Below are 26,038 nucleotides of genomic sequence, written 5' to 3' on the forward strand. Positions count from 1 at the left end.
CCCCCAATGTTACTGACCGAGCTACTGCCCGCAGAGCCATGGCTATGAGTAGGTGCCAGTTACTCCTGAATATCCAGGCGTGATTCACACACTATGGTGGGTGAGTACTTTACAGAAGGAAGACATGCTTACTCACAGATAAGATGCCCCATTCCTGAAAATGATTTGTGAATCTGGCCTGGACAGTTGGGAGTAACTTATTTCTAAGTCTTTAGTAACACCTGTCTTGAAAATGCTATGTGGAACAGGCCAGGATGATCAGATGTTACTCGTTACTAAGCTAGAAGTAATCCACACTGGTAACTCGTATCTAAGGCTGGAGTAACACCTTCTCTTTAAAAACATTTTGTGACTCCAGTCTGGATAGCCGTATGTAACTCGAGCATAAGCCTGGAGTAATTCATACATAATAATAGAAAATGCTATTTGAAGAAGGCCAGGATAGCCAGGTGTAACTCATTCCTAAGCCTGGAGTAATGTATTACTATACCTGCGGTAGCATCTTCTCTTTGACAATGCTTTGTGCATCAGGCCTGGCTAGTCAGGTGTAACTCATTCCTAAGCCTGGAGTAACTCATTCCTAAACCTGGAGTAATTCATTCCTAAACCTGGAGTAATTCACACCTGCTTATGGAAAACGTTTTGTGAATTTTGCCGGCCTAACTCATTCCTATGATTGGAATAACGCCTACTCTTTGAAAATGCTTTGTGCATCAGGCCTGTTTAGTTTGGTCTAACTCTTTCCTGAGCCTGGAGTTACTTATTCCTATACCTGGTGTAATTCACACCTGCTCATAGAAGAAGCTTTGTGAATTAGGCCTTTGCTCTCCATTTTACCCACTGCAGTGAGCATTCAGGACCACAAATACAGCCGTCGACTGCTACTTTATTGGCGCGTGTGTCTCTGGGTTGATGTGCACCAGCACAGTGGTTGTGTTTTGGTTGTATATGAAGTGGGGGCATGGGTCTGAGGGGGTTCCTGAGTGGATGCTGTTCATCAGGGCGGTGGCTATCCGCTTATCTAGGTTAACCACAGGCTTTAGCTTGGATCCGCCCAGGCTTCTCTCTTCAGCTTCCTTGTCACCAGACGCCAATATGCCAAGTACTTCTCAGGTTGTTGCCAAAGTATATTGTGTATGTGTTCATTGTGCATTTATTAGTTAATAAAAACCATACAACATTCCATCTCCATAAAATAGCACAAGACATAAGTACAATAAAACACATTAACCCCTCATAAGACCGTTTACAAATATAAAACCTGATTAAAATCCTGATAAAACACAGTTACATAATTACCCCCATACATCCTTCATACCAATTAACCTCCCATAAAGCTGTTTCCGAGCAGACCCTGAATCAAGTTTTTAGGTAATCGTAGATTCTTAGTAACAGAGTATCGAAAAGGCGATTGATATTTAAGAGTTGCTAGCTTAATTCAGTTACAAAGTTGGCCAAGAAAAGTGCGTGCATTACGGTCCTCCAGCAAGATGACCGAGTACTGATTAGATGGTAAATAATCAAAACTTGTCAGCAATATGCACATCCTAATCCATGGTTTACGCATCCTGGCCCAAGTTCTCGAGGGGTACTATGCTCTATTAGTTATGCAGTTGCCATAACCCCCAAATTCTTAAAGGGGCAGTGAGAGAAGTAGAGAGTGTTCATTGTGTGCACATCCAGGTATAAGTGTTTTGAAAAAATGGCATCAGCACCTCTGGGTTTGCACGTCTCATAGGAAATGGCTATTTTCATTTGCTTAGTTTCTGTTGTGCAGAGCTCTCTTAAAATTGTTTTTCATTTCAAACTCCACAGCAAAGTTCTCTGCTGGGCAGATGTAATCCAAACTTGTGGTGATGGTGTCACTGGGCCATTTTTGCCTAAACCATTTGAGTCATTTTTGACAGTATTGAAAAAAGGAAAGTTTGTGGCTCAATGTGAAAACGCATTTGGCTAATGGGCGTACGAGTTGTGAACTATTTCTCGGAAGCGCAAACGTTGAAAGGCTCAGACGTCGTGACGTTTGTTGTCCAGTCTGCCAGTGAGCACTCACCAAACACCAGTTCTAGAATCAGTATTGCCTAAAAGGTGCCAGGGACATTTGGGGACAATGAAACCCATGCAGACGAGGTAATGTGGACCTTATTTCATCTTCAGATGACAATGTATATTTATCCTACAGCCCAATCCCGACTTTGGCACTAAAAATAGCTCTACTATTCAAGGCGCTATCCCCTCTCCCCAGTACCTTTTGGTACTGGCACAGTCTGGCGTTACTATAACATTTGTGATCTTAAGTTTGACCTGGGAATGCTGTGTTCGGATTATACAAGATGTAGGAAGTTATAAGGGGGTACCAAAAGTTGTTTCCATTTAAATTTATGTTTGTAATTTTTGATTTTATTGCAAGAGCGCAAAGTAAGTTTCCGAGACCTTTCCGGGGAACCCCTGCGGATCACGGCCATCAGCTGACTGAGGGCCATCCTCAGTGCCCAGAACCCACTGGACATTTCCAAAGGCCGTGCCCAGTAGACGTTATTGTATCAAATACAGAATGTGGCTGAAGAGCCTACCCTGACTTTAGGTCGCTGAGCATGTCCAGAAGTCTAGGCCGACAGGGCGCCTGGGCTCGGGTGATAATCAGAGGGCAATCTCTCTGTGGGGGCATGGGGACTCAGTGGCATAAAATACCCCAGCTGCCCCCATGATACAAAGGGACCCCTGAGTTCCAGGGACCCCTCCAGCACTGTGCATGGGTGATGAGTCCCCACCTGCCCGGACAATGTGATGAGGGGCCCCTGAGTTTTCCATATCCCACAGATATTCAGTTTTTTCAGGTAGGTGCATACAGGTCCCAAGCATCCCCATCACCTGTAGAGTCCGCCTGAGCGCCATACTGTCTCCTGGTATCTTCATCCAGTACGTACAGCCAACTGGTGCTCTCCTCATAGATAACAGCATCAACGATCGCCAATGAGATACAACTCTCTGTGAAAGTCTCCTCGGGTCCAGACATTCAGTGCCTCAAACACTGTGTGCACATCATGCAGACATGGATGTCCACTGCCTACCTGATGCTCAATGCAGCAGAGACACAATTCCTGTTATTTGCCAAAAACAACAAACAAGACACAGAAGAAACCTGGCTCAATGACGTGGACAGCTTTGAACCTCACCTTTCACTGAATGCCAGCTCCCTTGGATTCACCATGGTCAACCCTCACCCTCAAGGAACACACAGTCAAGAACACTGGTGGCCTGGTACCAACTCTTATGAAGAAAGACAAACCAACTGTTCCAGAAAGTGATTTCAGACCGGCTGTTCAAGCCCTGGAACTCTTGCAGTGGATGGTGGCAGTGCCCTGCTCCTCGGCCTCCAGGGCTCCATGCAGGCCAGAAGATTAAAATACCTCCGCGCATGAAACATATCTCTACTCAGACCAAGCGTGTGAAGTGAGCAAGTGCCACCTCCTTAGAAGAGTTCATTCAACCTATTCCCATCTATCCATCCATCCATCCACCTACCTACCTACCTATCTATCTATCTATCCATATGTTCATATAGTCATCCGTCTTTTAACCATCCATGCATTCACTCCATTTGACCATTCTTTCGTACTTCCGTCCATTCACAATTTCAGTAGTTACTCCTTTCACTCTCCCATCCAACCCCAACCTTTCACTCTCCCTCAGTCAGTCTTTTAACCTTCCATCTATCAATCCTTTCACACTTCGTCATTCTTCCACACTCTCATCCCTTCTTTCTCCTCTCTCCCCCCTCACCTTCCTTCCGATCACCCTTCCTTTCTCCTGTTTTTTTTCCATCTGTATCTACCCACATACTTATTTTACCCCATACCTTTCCTTTCATATCTTTCTCTCTCCTGCTTTTTTTAATCCTTTGTGTTCCTCTCTCTGCATTTTCCCCTGTTTGATGTTATTCTTTGTGATTCCTTTCCTGTGTGTGTCAGCTGAAAGCCCACAACCCTCTCTACAGGGTTTCCTAGCAGTGTCATTTATTAGCATTTGGTTTGCAGACCTGCAGACATAAGAGGACCATGAACAACCAGTTAATGTTTACCAGGGCCCAGTTAATGTTTACCAGGGCTCAGTTTATGAGCTTACCAGGCCCAGTGGTGGCCCCCGCTTATGCTGCTAAAATGGTGGCCTCCCTACACCTCTGCACCCAGGCAACCCTTAAGGGCATCCTAAATGCAGCAGCACGTCTCATCCAGGGCCTGAAGAAATATGATCACATCACGCCATCCTAAAGGAATGCTATTGGCTCCCCGTGCCAGCCCGTGCCATCTTCAGAACCAGCGGCATCATTTACAAAGCCATCACGACCAGCAACCAGCTTATTTTGATGACAAGCTCACCATCTCCGGTTGTTCTTGGCACAACTGCGGCGAGGACACCATCAAACTGCAGACTAAGGAGCATAAAAGAGACAAATAAAGCAAAACAGCAGGTCTTTTCCTCGATGCGCACAGTATCTGGAACAACATCCCCATATCCATCAGGACCACCACAAACACTTCTCCAATGTAGGACGGAGTTCAAAATAGAACTCTACATCCCAGTACATTAACCAGACACAAACCAACAATCTCTCCTACCCCTCGTTGATGTTAACTTGTCTTTGTACTGTGCAGCCTTCCGCTGCCTTTTGGCTCGGTTCACACTATAGAAATTCTGTCTACATACATACATACACACATACATACATACATACATTCACACATACACACATCAGTGCCATCACTGACCACACACACGTCTGCTCTTGTACACATCTGTTGAGTGGCTTTGCAAGTACGCTATGCTGTGTGGATCCATAAAGGGCATAGCTACCCGAAGGCTTCTCAGCGCTGAGTGAGTACAAGCGAGCAAGCAAATGTAGGGACAGTGCATGGCTCAGATTAAAGGGGATCTAAGCAGCCTTTCAACATTGAGTTCCACAGCTTCGGGGTCAGATGCGAGAAGGATCTGCCTCCCTGTCTGATCCTTTGAATTCGAGGCACTTGATGTGGACGTACAGCGGAGTTTCTTCATGTACCTTCTGTAAAGACAGCTGGCTGTCTGAGGCTGTACCCCTGTGGCTTTGGGTGCAGGGGTGATGTGGCAGGGCCCGGTCGGAGGCCAGAGCTGGGGCACAGATCTTGAGGGGCGGGGATGCTGAGCACGTGACCCAGCATGGTGGTCAGCTCTACCTAGAATGTGCTCCATATAGTAAACCATTCAGCCCAGTTTGCTCTGGGGTAATGGGTGTTGAGAATGGCTACTGCCCACACACATGCACATCCGCGAGACCTTACCTGCCCAGCGACTGGGCTGGGTATGGTGCTTAACCTATAGATGGATGGACTCTGCCAGAGCCCGTGCCCTGCATCGACTGGCTGTGTTTGCTGGGGCTTCAAAGAGCTACAGTGATGTCTCTGGTTCTAGGCCCCCTCATACCTAAATCTAACAGCCACAGACATGGGGTTCTCTAACCCTGTCATAGAACCCACTGACCATGAAAGGGGACGGGGACACGACCTTCTAGCATCCCCCACCCCCAGAATCTCAGCATTCTGACAGGGCGCTTTGGACTCCTTTGCCCCAGGGTTCAGAGGACCCCCTTGGTCTCTGCCCAGGATGCCCTGGGAAGCCCTGCCATCTACTGCTAAAGCACAACCCCTGGAGCTGCAGAGGCCTGGTGGGGGAGGGGCAGATCCCATGAATCCTCCGGGGGGTATCTGCAGACAGGGGGCTTTAAAGCCTGCCTCTGGCGCGGGCTTTACAGATGAGCCGTCACTTATCCTAATTGGAACAAGTGACAGAGCTCATTAGGTGGCGGAGCTGTCAGTGCTGGGAGCCGCCCCGGGGGGGGGGGGTGCCAGGCGGATGAGGGGAGGGTCTGGTGCATGGCGGATGAGGGGAGGGTCTGGTGCATGGCGGATGAGGACAGGGTCTGGTGCATGGCGGATGAGGACAGGGTCTGGTGCCAGGCGGATGAGGACAGGGTCTGGTGCCAGGCGGATGAGGACAGGGTCTGGTGCCAGGCGGATGAGGACAGGGTCTGGTGCCAGGCGGATGAGGACAGGGTCTGGTGCCAGGCGGATGAGGACAGGGTCTGGTGCCAGGCGGATGAGGACAGGGTCTGGTGCCAGGCGGATGAGGACAGGGTCTGGTGCCAGGCGGATGAGGACAGGGTCTGGTGCCAGGCGGATGAGGACAGGGTCTGGTGCCAGTTGGAAGGCCACTGGGTCAGGGGCACGGGGGAAGGCTGGCACACAGAGGACGTACACTGGGTGTGGTGTACGAAGGATGGCAACTGGGCCTCATGGAAGGAAGCTCGCGAGTGGATCTGGTGGAAGAGGATGGTGACTGGGTCTGGTGCAAGGAAAAGACCATAGAATCCGGAGAAAGGAGAAAAGCTACCGGGCCCAGTGCAGCGCGAGGGCAACTGAGTCTGGTGCACGGCGGAGGGTTACTGGGTCCTTTAAATGTGAATGGTGATGGGAAGGGGAACAGGTGAATGGTGATGGTAAGGGGTACGGGTGAATAAATACTGATGGGGAGGGGTACGGGTGAATGGTGATGGGGAGGGGTACAGGTGAATGCATGGTGATGGGAAGGGGTACAGGTGAATGCATGGTGATGGGAAGGGGTAGAGGTGAATGTATGGTGATGGGAAGGGGTAGAGGTGAATGTATGGTGATGGGAAGGAGTACAGGTGAATGCATGGTGATGGGAAGGGTTACAGGTGAATGCATGGTGATGGGAAGGGTTACAGGTGAATGGTGATGGGAAGGGTACAGGTGAGTGGTGATGCGAAGGATTACAGGTAAATGCATGGTGATGGGAAGGGTTACAGGTGAATGCATGGTGATGGGAAGGGGTACAGGTGAATGCATGGTGATGGGAAGGGGTACAGGTGAATGCATGGTGATGGGAAGGGGTACAGGTGAATGCATGGTGAAGGGAAGGGGTACAGGTGAATGCATGGTGAAGGGAAGGGGTACAGGTGAATGCATGGTGAAGGGAAGGGGTACAGGTGAATGAATGGCGATGGGAAGGGGTACAGGTGAATGAATGGCGATGGGAAGGGGTACAGGTGAATGCATGGCGATGGGAAGGGGTACAGGTGAATGCATGGCGATGGGAAGGGGTACAGGTGAATGCATGGCGATGGGAAGGGGTACAGGTGAATGCATGGCGATGGGAAGGGGTACAGGTGAATGCATGGCGATGGGAAGGGGTAGAGGTGAATGTATGGTGATGGGAAGGAGTACAGGTGAATGGTGATGGGAAGGGTACAGGTGAGTGGTGATGCGAAGGATTACAGGTAAATGCATGGTGATGGGAAGGGTTACAGGTAAATGCATGGTGATGGGAAGGGGTACAGGTGAATGCATGGTGATGGGAAGGGGTACAGGTGAATGCATGGTGATGGGAAGGGGTACAGGTGAATGAATGGTGATGGGAAGGGGTACAGGTGAATGAATGGTGATGGGAAGGGGTACAGGTGAATGAATGGTGATGGGAAGGGGTACGAGGTGAATGGATGGGGATGGGGTACAGGTGAATGTGTGGTGATGGGAATGGGTACAGGTGGATGAATGGTGATGGGAAGGGGTACGAGGTGAATGAATGGTGATGGGAAGGGGTACGAGGTGAATGAATGGTGATGGGAAGGGGTACGAGGTGAATGGATGGGGAGGGGTACAGGTGAATGCATGGTGATGGGATGGGGTACAGGTGAATGCATGGTGATGGGATGGGGTACAGGTGAATGCATGGCGATGGGAAGGGGTACAGGTGAATGCATGGCGATGGGAAGGGGTACAGGTGAATGCATGGCGATGGGAAGGGGTACAGGTGAATGCATGGCGATGGGAAGGGGTACAGGTGAATGCATGGCGATGGGAAGGGGTACAGGTGAATGCATGGCGATGGGAAGGGGTACAGGTGAATGCATGGCGATGGGAAGGGGTACAGGTGAATGCATGGCGATGGGAAGGGGTACAGGTGAATTCATGGTGAAGGGAAGGGGTACAGGTGAATTCATGGTGAAGGGAAGGGGTACAGGTGAATGCATGGTGAAGGGAAGGGTTACAGGTGAATGCATGGTGATGGGAAGGGGTACAGGTGAATGCATGGTGATGGGAAGGGGTACAGGTGAATGCATGGTGATGGGAAGGGGTACAGGTGAATGAATGGTGATGGGAAGGGGTACAGGTGAATGAATGGTGATGGGAAGGGGTACAGGTGAATGAATGGTGATGGGAAGGGGTACAGGTGAATGAATGGTGATGGGAAGGGGTACGAGGTGAATGGATGGGGTACAGGTGAATGTGTGGTGATGGGAATGGGTACAGGTGAATGAATGGTGATGGGAAGGGGTACAGGTGAATGCATGGTGATGGGATGGGGTACAGGTGAATGCATGGTGATGGGATGGGGTACAGGTGAATGCATGGTGATGGGAAGGGGTACAGGTGAATGCATGGTGATGGGAAGGGGTACAGGTGAATGCATGGTGATGGGAAGGGTTACGGTTGAATGGTGATGGGGAGGGGTACGGGTGAATGGTGATGGGAAGGGGTACAGGTGAATGCATGGTGATGGGAAGGGGTACAGGTGAATGCATGGTGATGGGAAGGGGTAGAGGTGAATGTATGGTGATGGGAAGGAGTACAGGTGAATGCATGGTGATGGGAAGGGTTACAGGTGAATGCATGGTGATGGGAAGGGTTACAGGTGAATGCATGGTGATGGGAAGGGTTACAGGTGAATGCATGGTGATGGGAAGGGTTACAGGTGAATGGTGATGGGAAGGGTACAGGTGAGTGGTGATGCGAAGGGTTACAGGTGAATGGTGATGGGAAGGGTACAGGTGAGTGGTGATGCGAAGGGTTACAGGTAAATGCATGGTGATGGGAAGGGTTACAGGTAAATGCATGGTGATGGGAAGGGGTACAGGTAAATGCATGGTGATGGGAAGGGGTACAGGTGAATGCATGGTGAAGGGAAGGGGTACAGGTGAATGCATGGTGAAGGGAAGGGGTACAGGTGAATGCATGGTGATGGGAAGGGTTACAGGTGAATGAATGGTGATGGGAAGGGTTACAGGTGAATGGTGATGGGAAGGGTACAGGTGAGTGGTGATGCGAAGGGTTACAGGTGAATGGTGATGGGAAGGGTACAGGTGAGTGGTGATGCGAAGGGTTACAGGTGAATGAATGGTGATGGGGAGGGGTACAGGTGAATGGTGATGGGAAGGGGTACGAGGTGAATGAATGGTGATGGGGAGGGGTACAGGTGAATGGTGATGAGAAGGGGTACAGGTGAATGGATGGGGAGGGGTACAGGTGAATGGATGGGGAGGGGTACAGGTGAATGAATGGTGATGAGAAGGGGTACAGGTGAATGGATGGGGAGGGTACAGGTGAATGGTGATGAGAAGGGGTACAGGTGAATGAATGGTGATGAGAAGGGGTACAGGTGAATGAATGGTGATGAGAAGGGGTACAGGTGAATGAATGGTGATGGGGAGGGGTACAGGTGAATGAATGGTGATGGGAAGGGGTACAGGTGAATGAATGGCGATGGGAAGGGGTACAGGTGAATGAATGGCGATGGGAAGGGGTACAGGTGAATGCATGGCGATGGGAAGGGGTACAGGTGAATGAATGGGGATGGGGTACAGGTGAATGCATGGTGATGGGGTACAGGTGAATGCATGGTGATGGGAAGGGGTACAGGTGAATGCATGGTGATGGGAAGGGTTACGGTTGAATGGTGATGGGAAGGGTTACGGTTGAATGGTGATGGGAAGGGGTACAGGTGAATGGTGATGGGAAGGGGTACAGGTGAATGGTGATGGGAAGGGGTACAGGTGAATGGTGATGAGAAGGGGTACAGGTGAATGGTGATGAGAAGGGGTACAGGTGAATGAATGGTGATGAGAAGGGGTACAGGTGAATGAATGGTGATGAGAAGGGGTACAGGTGAATGAATGGTGATGGGGAGGGGTACAGGTGAATGGTGATGGGAAGGGGTACGAGGTGAATGAATGGTGATGGGGAGGGGTACAGGTGAATGAATGGGGATGGGGTACAGGTGAATGCATGGTGATGGGGTACAGGTGAATGCATGGTGATGGGAAGGGGTACAGGTGAATGCATGGTGATGGGAAGGGTTACGGTTGAATGGTGATGGGAAGGGTTACGGTTGAATGGTGATGGGAAGGGGTACAGGTGAATGGTGATGGGAAGGGGTACAGGTGAATGGTGATGGGAAGGGGTACAGGTGAATGGTGATGGGAAGGGGTACAGGTGAATGGTGATGGGAAGGGGTACAGGTGAATGGTGATGAGAAGGGGTACAGGTGAATGAATGGTGATGAGAAGGGGTACAGGTGAATGAATGGTGATGGGGAGGGGTACAGGTGAATGGTGATGGGAAGGGGTACGAGGTGAATGAATGGTGATGGGGAGGGGTACAGGTGAATGGTGATGAGAAGGGGTACAGGTGAATGGATGGGGAGGGGTACAGGTGAATGGTGATGAGAAGGGGTACAGGTGAATGGTGATGAGGAGGGGTACAGGTGAATGGATGGGGAGGGGTACAGGTGAATGGTGATGAGAAGGGGTACAGGTGAATGAATGGTGATGAGAAGGGGTACAGGTGAATGAATGGTGATGAGAAGGGGTACAGGTGAATGAATGGTGATGAGAAGGGGTACAGGTGAATGAATGGTGATGGGGAGGGGTACAGGTGAATGAATGGTGATGGGGAGGGGTACAGGTGAATGAATGGTGATGGGAAGGGTTACGGTTGAATGGTGATGGGGAGGGGTACGGTTGAATGGTGATGGGGAGGGGTACAGGTGAATGCATGGTGATGGGAAGGGTTACGGTTGAATGGTGATGGGAAGGGGTACAGGTGAATGGTGATGGGAAGGGGTACAGGTGAATGGTGATGGGAAGGGTTACGGTTGAATGGTGATGGGGAGGGGTACAGGTGAATGGTGATGGGGAGGGGTACAGGTGAATGAATGGTGATAGGGAGGGGTACAGGTGAATGAATGGTGATAGGGAGGGGTACAGGTGAATGGTGATGGGAAGGGGTACAGGTGAATGGTGATGGGAAGGGGTACAGGTGAATGGTGATGGGAAGGGGTACAGGTGAATGGTGATGGGAAGGGGTACAGGTGAATGGTGATGGGAAGGGGTACAGGTGAATGGTGATGGGAAGGGGTACAGGTAAATGGTGATGAGAAGGGGTACAGGTGAATGAATGGTGATGAGAAGGGGTACAGGTGAATGAATGGTGATGGGGAGGGGTACAGGTGAATGAATGGTGATGGGGAGGGGTACAGGTGAATGAATGGTGATGGGGAGGGGTACAGGTGAATGAATGGTGATGGGAAGGGGTACAGGTGAATGCATGGTGATGGGGAGGGGTACAGGTGAATGCATGGTGATGGGAAGGGGTACAGGTGAATGGTGATGAGAAGGGGTACAGGTGAATGAATGGTGATGGGGAGGGGTACAGGTGAATGAATGGTGATGGGGAGGGGTACAGGTGAATGAATGGTGATGGGAAGGGGTACAGGTAAATGGTGATGGGTACAGTTGAAACACTGGGCTGGGGCACTGCACGTACAGACTCCGGGAGGACAGCAGAAGCAACCAGGGCGAGGACGTCACATCTCTCCTCCATTACAAACACCCGTTCCGTCGTTCCATATTCACCTCAGTTAAATACAGCAAATAAAGCCAGAATACATTTAAATACATTAGCATGTTAAGTGGCGCCTAATCCGGATCTAGGGTGCTGTGTGAGTGAATCAATAGTGTATCCACTCCAGAGATTTTGTGGCAGGGGAGGATACCGGAAGGGTTAATCCGGAGCGCCAGGGGTTAATCCGCAGCAGGTACAAGGTAGGTGTGACGCTGTCCCGGGTTTCGAGTGTAAAAAGTGAATATTCCCGGCTCGGCGCCAGGCAAAGATCCGGGCGATTAACAAAGACCCTCACTTTTATCAAGAAGGCTTTAGAAACTCGCATTTTGTACAGGTCCCAGTAAAGTGCGGCGTTTCAGAAGCCGCTAGCCGCGCTGTTGTTCGTGGTGCTACAGCCGGGGCCAAGGGGGCTCTGGCCGAGGGCCCCAGCGTCACAAGGGCCCCTGATTGAGCCAGCTCTGTTCTGCAGGGTCTTGTCCTTATGATCTTGAAACATTCTTAAACAGATTGTTTTAAATACTGTTTTCCTTTAATTTATTTCTAATTTGGTTGTCTGTGAGAGTCTATTACAGACATTTTACAGAGAAATCTTGTTTATTTTTCAAGCAACATCCATAAAAAATCTTTCAGATCCCAAGAGGACCTCGCCTATTAGAAATGGGAGGGTGTCACGGAGCTTTTTTGCAGACATATTGATGAGCTGTTGCTGCTGTTACAATGTTGAAAACACACATCACTGTCCCTGAATATTACATGTAAACACATTTGGCATGTGTACGGAGTGTGCGTGTGCACTGTCAGTGATCTGGCCAAAGGGGGCATGAAAGAGCTGAAATTGAACCATAAATTCAAACCTGTTCTGAACTGGGCACCCCAAAATCGGTTTGGCCGAGGGCCTCCCAAAATCCCTAAAATGTCCCTGTTCCGTAGGCGTCACTATCCCTTGAAAGGCCCGCTACGCGGCACGGCCAGTCCTTTACTGCGCTAATAAGAAGCGTTTTCCGCGGGCTGGCGGTTGCGGGCCGTACTGAGAGTGTAATTTGCGGTGTACGGCGACGATTTATGCTTATTGGCTCACATTTTTTACTATTATGTGGCCTTTCAAAGCCGGTGACAGATGAAGATGTGCGCGGCGGTGGCGTCTTTCGGAGGCGATACATCTCTTTTGAAAAATCAATGAATGTGTTCCAGGGATGCGAAGCTGTCTGAGTGATTTCCTGCCTTCTCTTCTAGCCTCACTCCAGGAGTGAGCACAAGAACAGTCCATCTGCCACAAAACGTGGCCTTTGGTGGGTATCTAGCTATTTCGGCCATATTCTGTTTTTATTGGATTTACAATGAAAGTGAAGAACTATTAGATTCAATAATATTGAGCTCTGGAATCTTTGGGTATATGAGCGTTCCACGGCTGCTCACCCAGTGCTTAATTTGTACCGGTGGTATCCAGTGCTGGCACCGGCACTGAATTATCAACACCAGCGCTTGTGACAGTCTGCCACAAGGTGGCGCTGCCTGGCTAACTTAGATGAGCACAACAAGTCAATTATTAATTCAATATACATTAAAAATGACTATTACCGCCTCTCAAGCCATTCTTATAGTTTTGGGGCCCTGGAATAGTGTGAATGGTCACACTCGTAGACGTCTAATGGTTAATAGTCATGTTGTTGCCATCATTGGCAGTGCTGGCGGGGGCAATGTGTAGAGCAAGCTGCCGTGGCCTCCTGCTGAGAGCCCTGGCGCATATATATATATATATATTTTCATATTATCGCTAGGCTCACCCAGCTCTTGCATGTACCCACTTGCTGCTGATGCACAGGTCCTATGTGGTCTCTGGTTTTACCCCCACTTTCTCCAAACTATTGACCCATTTGTCTGCCTGAGCTTTTTGAAGTAATGTGCTCATATTATATGGGGAGTCACTTGAGCCTGGTTTGGGGGGCAAATGGTCTTAGCCCACAGCTTTTCCCATCCCGGTAGGGGCCTTGTGGTTAAATCCCATGGCACTTGACTTTAGATACTCACATGATTTAGAATAGCCATCATGGACTAATTCTGGGTGGATATTTAAGCACGAATATCAGTAAGGTTTCTCCTTTCTGGATCACACATCCTGGCAAGACTTCCTGGGCAAATACTTGTATGATGTCCATATGCAGGGTTAAATATTGTAAAAGAGTTCCTAGGGACCCCTGTGAGGTTTCTCTTTCATTGATTACACATTATGGAATAATTTTTTGGGAGACCTGTAGGGCTTTCTCTATTTTGGATTACACAACGTGGAAAAATTACTCTGGAAATTTGTAAAATGTTTCTATTGAGGGTTACACACGGTGGGCACATACCTGTAGCATTCCTCTATTTTGGATTAAATATTATGAAGGAATTCTTAGGGAAACCTGTAAGATTTATCTATTCTGCGTTGCAATTTTATGAAGAACTAACTCTTAGGCAGAAACTTGAATGATTTCTCTATTCTGAATTAAATATTGGGACTGAAGTAATTATTAGTATATTTTTTCTTATGTTATTTATATAATAAACATGTTCTTCACTTGAAAAAGAAACATTTATTTTGTGAAGGAATTTCTAGGGATACGTGTAGGGTTTTTCTATTCTGGATTAGTCATTATGGAAGATTTCAATGTAGGGCAGAACATAACGAAATAAATCATTCTCTGAAACCTTACATCCCTGTATGACATATCGTTTCTCCTTCTAGATATACACATAGCAGAATAATTTGTGCATAGATTCCACCTGTGGAATTTCTCCATCCAGGATTATAATTAGCAGAAAAATTCATGGTCACATAATTCAAGGATGTCACCATCTAGAATTATGCTCGATGGTATAGGTGCAGTGTAAATACTTGTGAATTCTCCCTCTAAATTTACACAGTGAAATCATTCCTGGACAGAAACATTAGGTGACCCTCTGATTTATCAGTCCCAGATTATCTGCAGGAAAATAATTCCTGGGATGAAATTATAGAAGACTGTATGATTTCTTTGTCCCAGATTATGCATAGTAAATTATTGTATAATTCCTCATCAGAAATGTATGACAACTGTATGATTTCCCGGTCACATACAGTTGAATAATTCTGCAGCAGAAATCTTAGATGTCTCTGACTTCTCTGCCCTTGATTACACATTATTAAATGATTTGTGGACCGGAATATTACAGGACTGTATGAGTTTCCTATCCCAGATTACGTGTAAAACTCTTGGATGACGTATGATTTCTCTGTCCCAGATTACACAGTGGAATAATTCCTCCGTAGAAATTTCAGATGATAGTATGATTGATTGTTCCCAGATTATGTGCATTGGATTCATTCCTTGGCATATCCATGTAAAATTTCCCTATCTTGAACTACCAACAGCGTGATAGTCCCTGGATACGAAGGTATTACAGTATTACATTTGTCCGTTCTGGGTTTAATAATGGATTACAATCCTGAATTTCACATTCCTGTATTGATGGTCCGTGGATTCATTCATGGTCCCACAAGTGTGTGCTCTTCTTCAGCTCATCAGACATACAAAAGCTGATTGGAGGACTCCTTACAATACCGCTAACCACTGGCAACCACTCTTTTGCCCACCATGACACCTTTTTTAAGGTCCACAAACATTCAAATTAGTCACCCAACTCCAGTAGGAACAGTTCAGTGTGAACTGCCAGGACCTTCCTGAAATGGACCACCAGCAGCCCAGGACCGGCTTCACCCTGAATGGGGATCTCCAGCTGGGTGTCACTTGGATCCTTTGACACAGTGAGCACAGGACCCACATCTGGGCATGCCATCAGCCACTTAGGGTGGTCCATCAAACACACAAAAAGTGATGGGAGGATGCAATATGTCTAACCACAGCAATCGTTCGGGTAGAATTCTAACCCATCAATCTTTTGCCCACCGTGCAACCCAAGATTAGACCCAGCCATATGCAAATCAGGCTTGATCCTACTCCAATAGGATCAGTTCAGTCCAAACTGCTAAAATAAAAGTCCACTCTGAGCCATAATACAAGCAACCCAAGACCGGTTTCACCTTGACTGGGGCTCATCCGTTGGTTGCAGGTTGGCTTCAGTGGCACAGTGAGCAAGGGTCCCATGTCAGGGCATACCCAGGGTAGGCAAGGGTTTATTTTTTCAGTTCTTGGTTTGAAGTTGTGTTATAACCCCTGGTTTCATTCTCCTGTGCTGGTGGCCTGTGGATTCACCCACGATGCGCTTCGCCAACTCGCACCAGCTTGTGAAACACTTCCATGGCCTGTGTCTAGTTGGCGCACTCTGGAGCATTTCCGGGGCGTATCAGTGTCAGGTTGGCATACCCTGGAGCACTTCCGGGGCCTATCACAGTGTCTAGATGGCCTCTTTGGGGCACGTCCGGGGCCTATCACAGCGTCTGTATGGTGCACTCTGAAGCAGTTCAGGGGCCTATCACAGTGTCTAGCTGGCCACTCTGGAGCACTTCCGGGGCCTAGCACAGTGGCTGTGTCTAGATGGCAGACTAGAGCACTTCCAGGGCCTATCACATTGTCTAGATGGCCTCTCTGGAGCACTTCCGGGGCCTATCACAGTGTCTGTGTCTGGATGGTGCACTCTGAAGCAGTTCAGGGGCCTATCACAGTGTCTAACTGGCCACTCTGGAGCACTTCCGGGGCCTAGCACAGTGGCTGTGTCTAGATGGCAGACTAGAGCACTATCCAGGGCCCATCACATTGTCTAGATGGCCTATCTGGAGCACTTCCGAGGCCTATCACAGTGGCTGTGTCTACTCTGGATGGCACACTCTAGCGCACTTCCAGGGCCCATCACAGTGTCTAGATGGCGCGCTCTGGAGCACTTCCGGTGCCTATCACAGTGTCTGTGTCTGGATGGTGCACTCTGGAGCAGTTCAGGGGCCTATCACAGTGTCTAACTGGCCACTCTGGAGCACTTCCGGGGCCTATCACAGTGTCTGTGTCTGGATGGAGCACGTCCGGGGCCTGTCAGTGTCTGTCTCTAGATGGCCCATTCTACAGCACTTCCTTGAATATAACCAGGAATGTTGACTTTACTCCGGAGTGTGCATATTTGAATAATTCCTTTGCACTCCCCTCGTGTGCTTTCTTGATTGTGTTTAGAGGCCCCGCATACCCCCTTGTGGCCGTCCCTGCGTGCATTAATACCTCGGTACGGTTCCTCCTCCCGGATTGTCCCTGGCGGAGTCGTTTCTCGCCTCATAACAATGTACATTTTCGTGGAAGCGCCCGAGTCGACGCGTTTTTCGCGCATTACCCATCTCATGCCCCTCTCGGCGCTTGTTCCGCGCTGGCCGGTGTTTGCAGAGACAATACCGCCGGTAATGAAATTCTGGCGCCGTAGATTGTTTCCGTTGCGAGGCGCCCTTCCCTTCAATATCCTGCGCTCTGGACTCCCCCTAATCTGTTTTTTTTTCCCCCCGATTGCTTTCTCACTTCGTGAACCCGCTGTTTTGCATTACAAATCTGTCCATGCGAGGCGGGGCAGGTTCCATCTGCCGAGGATGCTCACAGCGCTCCCTTTAGCGCGCCTAGAAGACCGGGGGTGCGCTGACCTACCGTAAGGAAAAGTACATTTGTTTTACAGGTTGAAGGAAGTAGCGAGAAAGCCTGGGTAAAGATGGGGACTGTTTGGGGTTTCTGTGTATTAAAGGGGGTCACCCAGTGAATGACGTCACTATAGGTGTCAAAACTCAGGCAGACATCAACAAGGCATATTGGTGGTGATTGTTCGGAATGCACGACTGGGCAACAAAGTGATTTTTGTTTTTTTAACACTGGATGTTCCCTTTAATAGCAGTCATCTGAATTGATTGGATGGGCATACACGAGGACTCTGCACGGTGACTGTACTGAGGATGCCAGGGCAAGGCTGGGCACCTTTTTTAGTGGGTGTGTGTCGAGGAGTAAAATAGTGTGTGTGTGTCGGTCTCAAGGCGCCTGGGATAGATTAGACAGGACTGTACTGAAATATCAATATTAGAGCTGGACACCTTGCAGAGTGTCTGTCTCAATCTGAATGGCCCTGGGATTGAGGTGTGACATCAATTAAAGCTTCAGAGACCTCGCAGAGTGTCTCTCAATTTGGATGGGTCTGGGATAGACAGAGGGGGTGACTGGACCGTACTGGAAACCGTAAAGCTGGAGACCTTGCGGAAGGTGTTTCTCTGTCTCAATCGGCCTGATATATACAGAGTGGAGGGGGCGTTGCTGAAACATCAAAAGTAAAGTTGGAGACCGTGGTGGGGTCTTGACATGGCAACATCACAAAATAAAATGATGGACGGAGTGTTGAAACTTTTCAAACACTGACCCCCGGTCCTGACATGATCACTCTAAATGGGCCCAAGGTAAACCGCGTGGCACCTTGCTGAGATGACACCAAGAGTAAAGCTGGAGACCAGGACTGGTCATTGTGCCCAAAACAGACCTAAGACACTGTTTGGGTTGAGCAGGTCTCAAGTCCCCCTCAGTGGTTTGACCCGGTCTACCCTCACCATCGCTCTCTACACACACCCCTGCAGTCTCCAGCCTTACTCTGTGTCTAAGAAAGAACGCCGCCTTGGACTCTCTTGTAGTTCCTATGATGGGCAAGCTGTCTTCGGGCTTCTTGGCACTACGTGTCCTCACTATCCCACTTTTCTGCGCATGACCGATTGCAGATGGGAGCGCACCGTGGCTTGGGAGTGCTCCGGGATTGGCTGCGCTTGACATGGCCACTTCCGGCCCTCTACCCCTTCACTCAGTGGCCTCTCAAGTTCGAATTCTACCAATGCCTCAAGTTGTGCATAAAGTCTAGGCTGATCTTTCTGCCGCGTCTTTAATGCACATGTTGTGCTTTGCGAGGCTCGTGCATTGGTCTAGGCAACACCTGTTTGTAACTTGCCCCCCCCCCCCCCCCCCTTTACCACCATCACCAGGGGCCTGTCAGTTCCGGTGGACACTCGGAGAGAGTATTTCCCTCTCCTCCCTGCTTGTCCTGGTTTTTATTATTAAAAAAACAGCCTCTTAAAGCCGTGCCATTGCATATTGTAGGCTGCTTACTGTTCTGTGACAATATTCTGTGGCGCACAGCACCCTGAAGTGTCTCTAGGCACTAAGTTATTTGAATGCGCTCGGAAGGATGAAGCACAGACCTTGCCGAGACACGGTTCCTACTCTCAACATGAACTTTACATGTAGCTCTCTGCGGCAGGGACGCTAACCCGCTGTGCTATATTGTTCGGTCCGACCTCATGAATAGCTGCCTCTGAGCCGGGTCCAGCCAGGCTGCGGCTACTAATCTAAGACGATAGTGCGCCCCCCTCGTTCCCCTTTGCATTCAGTCCTAGCTCTACTGAACCTTTGCACCATTAATAAAGTGCTGCGAAGTCCTCGTGTATGTAATTAGCGCACTGCCGTCTGTTCAGGTGCATCATAAGGTAAATAAACACACTAATGCCCCTGCAAAGCACGTCACCCCTCGCAGCATTGTCCAAGAATGCAAAAAAAAAAATTGTGTGCAAGCTCTGTTAGATAAACCGTGTGTGGGCAGGTGGGACCTCCAGCTGCAGTTCGGGAGGTGTTTTTAAAGGCATAGGGAACTTCCTGCATTAAATAGGCTTGGGCTGAGTCTTTAGCGAGAGGATAGCTCAGTGGGTTAAGACGCCTGCCTTAGAGAGATCTGTACGCAATAGGGCTATCCATCTGGATCACGTTATTGACAATAAGTTTAGCGAAAAGTGTTTTTTAAATATCCAATCTATTGTGTGAGTTCCTTTAATGATCTGTGATATTATATAAGCCTATAGATCTGTCTCTGTTGTTTACTGGTTGCATGTGCGTTTATTTGTTCCTTCTGCACAGGAGTATCTGGTTGGAATTTAAGAGAAATCGTTACATTTGGTAATGGTATTGTCTGTGGCCTGCCCTGCAGCGTCAAAAGCAACATGTGGAACATTCCGGAACTGCCCCTGGAACGTTCCAGCGCGTGCCCTGGCAGTGCCATGTGGGCAGCAGATTTTCCGGAGGGGCTCGTGGTGCTTCCCTATCCACAGGCCTCTGGCCCCGCCCATCCAGTGGTGGGGGCTTTGTCTGCCTGGAGGAAGGGGGGGTTCGCTGGGAGGCTCAGGGTCTCCCCCGCCCAATATTGATCGCTGCCCTTCTGGATAGAGCTCCCTCCTCCTTCATAGAGTAGGTGGACGTGAATGCCTCGGCGAGAGCAGCTGGCTGACGACTCTGAGCTAACAAAGCGCCTCGAGGCCCTCCCTCTGTTCCTCGCCCAGATCTGCACATACCTGCTGCACCTTTGGAATCGAGTGGAAGTCGCGCCTTGTGGTCTGGGACATTAAAGGAAGCTCGGAACTCACCTTTGGGCATCAACAGGGCGCACAGCTCGCGCCATGGGGGAGGGGTGCGTCTGAAGAGAGGGATGGCACGTGTTTTGGATGTCCAAGGGACTGCTAGCCCGAGACCTGGGCACGCGAGTGCACTGTAGGCACGTGCTCTGACTATGAGAAGGGACCCCTTGCCCGTGCTTTGGCATCTGTTGGTAGCCACAGCCCGAGACCTGGGCATTCAACCAACCTATTGACCCAAACCCGTTGGGTCAGCGGAAGTCGTTGCGCAGCCGGAGCTTCCAGCAGGGTTCAAAGTCCACATCCTTGAGTGCCACCGGAGGGCGCAGCTCACATCCTGTTTCTCCATCGGAACCGGCCTCGGAGTCTGCGCAATCACTGGACATCTCTGGCCTGGATAGCAGCGCCCAGGGTTGTGGCCCCTGGATATTGAAATCAGTGGCCTGGAAAGCCAACACACCTGGTTGGGCCCCCTGGACATGGAAATCAGTGTCTTGGACATTGAGATCAGTGGTCTGGACAGCAGCAAACCTGCTTGGGGGTCCTGCACATTGAAATCATTGGACTGGACATATAAATCAGTGGCCTGGTCAGCAACGCACAAGGTTGGGGCCCCCGGACGTTGAAATCAGCGACCTGGACAGCCAGCACACCTGGTTGGGCCCCTGGTCATTGAAATCAGTGGCCTGGAGAGCCAGCACACCTGGTTGCCCCCCCCCCCCCGGATATTTAAATCAGTGGCCTGGACAGTGAGATCAGTGGCCCGGACAGCCACCGCATTTGGCTCGGACACCCTAAGAACTCTCCTGGTTAGGACGCCGTGGATTCAAATATCCGTGGCCCTGTCGGACGACGGATCCCCTGGGTCTCGTCAGGGGCACCTCGCGAACCTTAAAATTAAGTGGAAACTCACACTGTGAATTTTACTGCAGCCCCTATATGGGGGCTACCCCCAACCTTTGTGGTGCCAAGGGCGACCTATAGATGTCGGGAGCCGTGGGCGCGAATATCGGAGGATTGCCTGGCCAGGTACAGTACATATTGATTCGTTTGGTTAGCCCTAGTTTTCATCCACACACCCTCTGCTACCAGTTGCGATGGCATTTTAGGCCGGTGCCCCACCCCCCAGATCATACAGCTGCATAGTGCCCAGAAAAGGAGCGCCTCGGTATCCACTGACCAGTTGTGCGCCGATCAGGGGTATAGCGCCTCGTTGTACTCTGTGTTCCCAGAGGCCCGCCCTCGCATCCTCGGGACATACTGGGATTATGCGACATTTTACACATAATTTTGGGTTTGCTCACCTAATCCGTCATCCGCATAATTTGCAGATTTTAACAAAAATGCTTCTGACTAAACGAATCAGAAGTTACTAAAACGCCAGTCATGTACACCGCCATGTTTTGCTCTCCAGAAGTCGGGGTCTCCCACCTGCGGTGGCCAGCTGTCCTGCTCTATAGGGGGGGGGGGGGGTGTTGACGGCGAATGCCTTTTTCCGTCGCACATTCAAATTCACCATTTGTGAATGGGCTGCAAGTTTCATTTGAATGGTAAACGCTCGGTTTATGAATGGGCTGCAAGTTTTATTTGTATGGTTAAATTCTACGTGAATGGGCTGCAAATTTAATTTGTATGTTTAAATTCTCTGTGAATAGGGGTTCCGGGTTAATTTGAATAGCTAAATTCGGGGTTTGTGAAAGGGTCTACATTTTTTCAGTGAATAGATTTGCATGCTTAGTTTTTGTTGTTACAATTGGCAATGCGTGAATGAATTTGCATGTTTTATTTAGATGCAGAAACTGTGAATGGGTGGTGATCAGTGGGCATATTTCATTTTTGTGGGAACTTCTCGTCTCTGGGGGGGCGGCCTTGACTGGGCCGAGACCTTGTTACGGATGCCTCTCCGGAGCGCGGATAAAGCGCTGCTTGTTCTGCTGCTGGGGCCCGACGGGGGCCGGAGACAGTGGGAACAAAACCTGCCGAGAACACAGTGCGGCGGGGCGCGCTGGGATTGGCCCTCGAGGCATAAATCGGCCTTGGCACGGGGGTTAGGAAGGGTGGGAATGTGGGTGGAGGGGGGCATCCTCTGCGTAATGTTGGCCGTTGTCAAGCAACGCCCGCGCCCCCCTCCAAACAACTCAATAGGCCCACCCAGCCTTTCCTCACAAGCGTTATGTCATGCACACTCATATAGCGGCCAGAATCCGCCAGAAGCATCAGGCGCTTTGTGAGTGCGGGTTCTAAGTGTGTTTAGACACCGAGGAACAGCTGGTCATGGGTACCTGCGAGGGAGGGGTATTCTCAGAATTCCCAGATACAGAGCGATGCTTAACTTGAGCCGGTGGGAGGCACCAACACTTATTTTTGGTGACCTGCATTGATCAGATATTTACCGAGTGCAAGAGCGGGAAACCCACCCAGATCGCGAAAACGAATAAACAAAAAGAGGGCGAAACCGCTATAAACGGAAAACAGGAGCGATAAAAGGAGGTAGGAACCTCTGGTAATGAATGATAGACTACCGGCCTTGGTATTTGGCACCCTGATGTTTGCACAGCTTCCGAGTTGAATTTCGGGCACTGGCCCTCATTCTTTTACAGATTAAGCACTGATAGTTAAAGGTGCATCTACTCACTACTGGCGGTGAGGCCTCCCCTGGAGAACTGATCTCTTCTGGAGGCCTCACGTGGTCTGCAGTGGTAACTTCCAGGAGCCTTGACAGTGGAGATCCCGGGGCCTGTGTGTGAACACCACAGGCTCGACGTGTTGGGGGGGCCTGTCTGTCACCGCCGGACTGAAATCCCAGGCTTCAAGGAGAGTACCGTGCGTACAATGACGTGCTGACGTCAGGCACCCAGCCGAGGGGCGGGGCCTGGGGAGGACTCTCAGTATTTATTGGAAGGGGTCCAACCAGCTGCAGCGATGGCCTCTGACTCCTGGGCTCCTCTGTCACAGTCCCTGCCTGGAGGTCAGTGCTGTTTGGGCTTTAAGGAGGGCACCCTGCGTTCAGTGATTCTCTGACGTCACGTACCCGAGTGGGCGGGACTTGAGGATGGCTAACAGTATTTAATGTAACCATAGGCACTGCGTGATACACTGCTCCTGTCCAGGTTTTTCCCTTTGCATTCTGGTATCTGTAGTCTGGTTTATTACATTATAAAACAAGACTACAAGTCCCAGAATTCAAAGGAGAAACCCTGGAATGGAGCAACAGGCCAAGCATGGACCTAGAAAACTTGACAGCTATGCACTGGAATTAAGAAGGAGGGGAGCGCTAAATTATGCTGTAAATTTGGTAAACTAATGTGAGAAGAAAACGCAAAATTTGCGGTATAATGCAGCGCGTTGTGATAGTATTATTTCATTATTGACATTTTTACACGTTAACTCTGGGCATAAACTGGTACCAAGAGGCAAAACCTAAATATGCCAATAAGCAGCTGAAGGGTGACCAGTCAACTTTTGCAAAGAGCCTTCCACCGCAAGTCTTGTCGCCGTGTTTTTAGTAATTCTAAAGCCGTTGAAGATCATTTTTTTTTTTTTTTTGCTAACACCTGCAGATTGTCATAGATGGTGGATTTAGTGGCAAATTCGTGATTAGGCGAAAAACGCCACCCTATCGCATAGCTCCAGTGACCATTGTTGTAAGGGACCCAACAAGCTACAGCGGTGACCTCTGACCCCCGGGCTTTTACGCCAGAGTCTCCGCCTGGAGCTCTGCGCGGTTTGGGTGGATGAGACATTTTAATTTCCTGGCGCTTAGCAAGTTGCAGGCCTTTGAAATGAGATAATTAATAACGTGTCAGAAGCGCTTCTAAGAAGGGTCCACGCGCTTGGATGTGCCCGCCTCCCCCTCCTAGGGCTTGTACTGCCTGATGGATGTGGCCGGCATGTTTGAGGCCCTCGAGAGGCAGCCTTTAATAGCATTAATAATATTATTAAACGTTTACACTCAGGCACGCAGCGCTATGTCCGTGGGCCGGTACCCACCCCTCCCAGCGGGCACAGTCTTTCACAATTAGTGGGGTCGTGTGAGCGGACGGTGAGGGCAGAGTACCCAGCGGGCAGTGTGTGGGTAGACACTAACCTCTGGGAGGAGGGCAGAAATGTGGTCCGGGTGAAGGCCAGGCCTGTGGTTTGTGTGTTAAGGACTGGCCTGTGGGCCGTGTGTGAAAAAAACACCAACGGGGCGGCCAAGAAGAGCTCCCCTGCTGGATGTGCATGAAGAATAGGCGTGGAGTGCCAATGAAGGACGGGTGTGAGTGGTGCACGAGGACCAGGTCGTGTGGTGCGCATCGAAAAGGTCTTTGGTGTGTGCACGAGGACCAGGTCGTGTGGTGTGCACTGAAAAGATCTTTGGTGTGTGCACGAGGACCAGGTCGTGTGGTGTGCACTGAAAAGATCTTTGGTGTGTGCACGAGGACCAGGTCGTGTGGTGTGCACTGAAAAGATCTTTGGTGTGTGCACGAGGTCCAGGCCTTTGTGCTGTGCTGTGCATTGAAAAGATCTTTGGAATGTGCACGAGGTCCAGGCCTTTGTGCTGTGCATCGAACAGCTTTGGAGTGTGCACAAGGTCCAGGCCTTTGTGCTGTGCATCGAACATCTTTGGAGTGTGTATGAGCATCACACAGGTCTTCGAAGCATGCTTGCGGGCCAGGCCGGTGTGGTGTGCATCAGTAAGATCTGTGGCGTGTGCACCAGGCCTGTGTGTTGTGCATCAAAGAGGTCTTAGGTTGGTTATAAGGACAAGACAGGCCTTTGTCGTGTGCATCAGACTGTTCTTTGGAACATGCATAAGCACCAGGCCTGTGTCCCAAGCTCAGTGTGTAAAAGAATGAGTGCTGGCGCCCAAGGCTCTGCTCAGACCCTGCGGCCGGTGCTATTAAATGTTAGCGTGCCGAATACCAAGGCTGTGCTGACTTCAGTCCACCACCAGATACTCCCCGCCTTTTTATCTACAGCTTGCAGGTCACCCCCACTTTCTCCCTTTTGGACGTCAATTTTTTTGTTTCTCTCCTTCTCCATCATTCCACTTTGTGTGTGTTCCCTTTTCTTGCGCTTTGTAAATGTCTGACTGTCACCAACCAACCACCGGCTCAAATTAAGCTCTGGTATTGTGTGGGTTTTACCATGCAAGCTTTTTTGTAATACGGTGGTACAAGGTAGGTAGCATTATTTTATAGAGGAGGCAAGCTACTGAAAGCTTGAGCCAATGCCTGGCCCTGGCTCAGCTCGAGGTTCTCGAACCTCGAGCCCACAAGGAGCCAAGCTTTCACAGGAAGTGACGCAGAGAGATGCCAACTATGTTGTAACATAGAGGACCAGGTTCGAATGCTGACATCGGTTCAGCAACCCGTGAACCAGCAAATCTCCCTGTGCCCTCCAAAAATTCTAAACTAGAATCTGGAGTCCCCCCCCCCCCCCACCCCCCTTGCTGTGTTGTGTAAACTACCAATACTCTCTACATTACCTTTTATACAGCATATTTTATGTAGTATAACTTTAAGTCTTGGTTCACAAAATTCCATTGCCCGCAAATCTGAGCTATTTTCATAAAACAAGTGCCGGCCCCTCCTTGCGGTTTCAACACCTGTCATCCTTGCAAAGATAAAAGGCCGTGTTGGCCCCGCTGTGATAAGCCGAGTAACACCGAGGTTGATCACGCACCGTCGCGGGAGGTGCACCATCAGGGCTCATTTTTCATGCTGGCTGCAAATAATACATCTCTGACATTTCGGTCCCCGTTTTTTCTCCTTATCTGGAAGAGACAAACTGGTCTTTTTGTTTCGGAGACAGTGGGCGCAGCTTGGGTGGGTGATGTGGGCACATGTGATGCCGCTCCCAGGACTTCACACACCTCGTGCTCCCTTATCAGAGGTGATTTGGGAGATAACACTGATCTAAAGGTCGGAAATGCAAAATGTCATTGCGG

The 26,038-nt window shown here is 49.8% G+C and overlaps 1 protein-coding gene across 8 annotated transcripts in view; it reads left to right on the plus strand.

The window, feature by feature from the left end:
* PTPRF (protein tyrosine phosphatase receptor type F) overlaps nucleotides 1-26,038 on the plus strand; it is a 597,274-nt gene that overhangs the window by 252,194 nt on the left and 319,042 nt on the right. The window contains exon 1 of one of the 8 annotated variants that reach the window (XM_069227810.1): nucleotides 21,114-21,135. The exons of the other annotated variants lie outside the window; for them this stretch is intronic. The gene's annotated coding sequence lies outside the window, so the exon portion shown is untranslated. Of the gene's footprint in view, nucleotides 1-21,113; nucleotides 21,136-26,038 lie in introns of those variants that run through there. 8 annotated transcript variants of the gene reach the window in all.

Source organism: Pleurodeles waltl, chromosome 4_1 (assembly GCF_031143425.1).
Source record: "Pleurodeles waltl isolate 20211129_DDA chromosome 4_1, aPleWal1.hap1.20221129, whole genome shotgun sequence".
NCBI lineage: Eukaryota > Metazoa > Chordata > Amphibia > Caudata > Salamandridae > Pleurodeles > Pleurodeles waltl.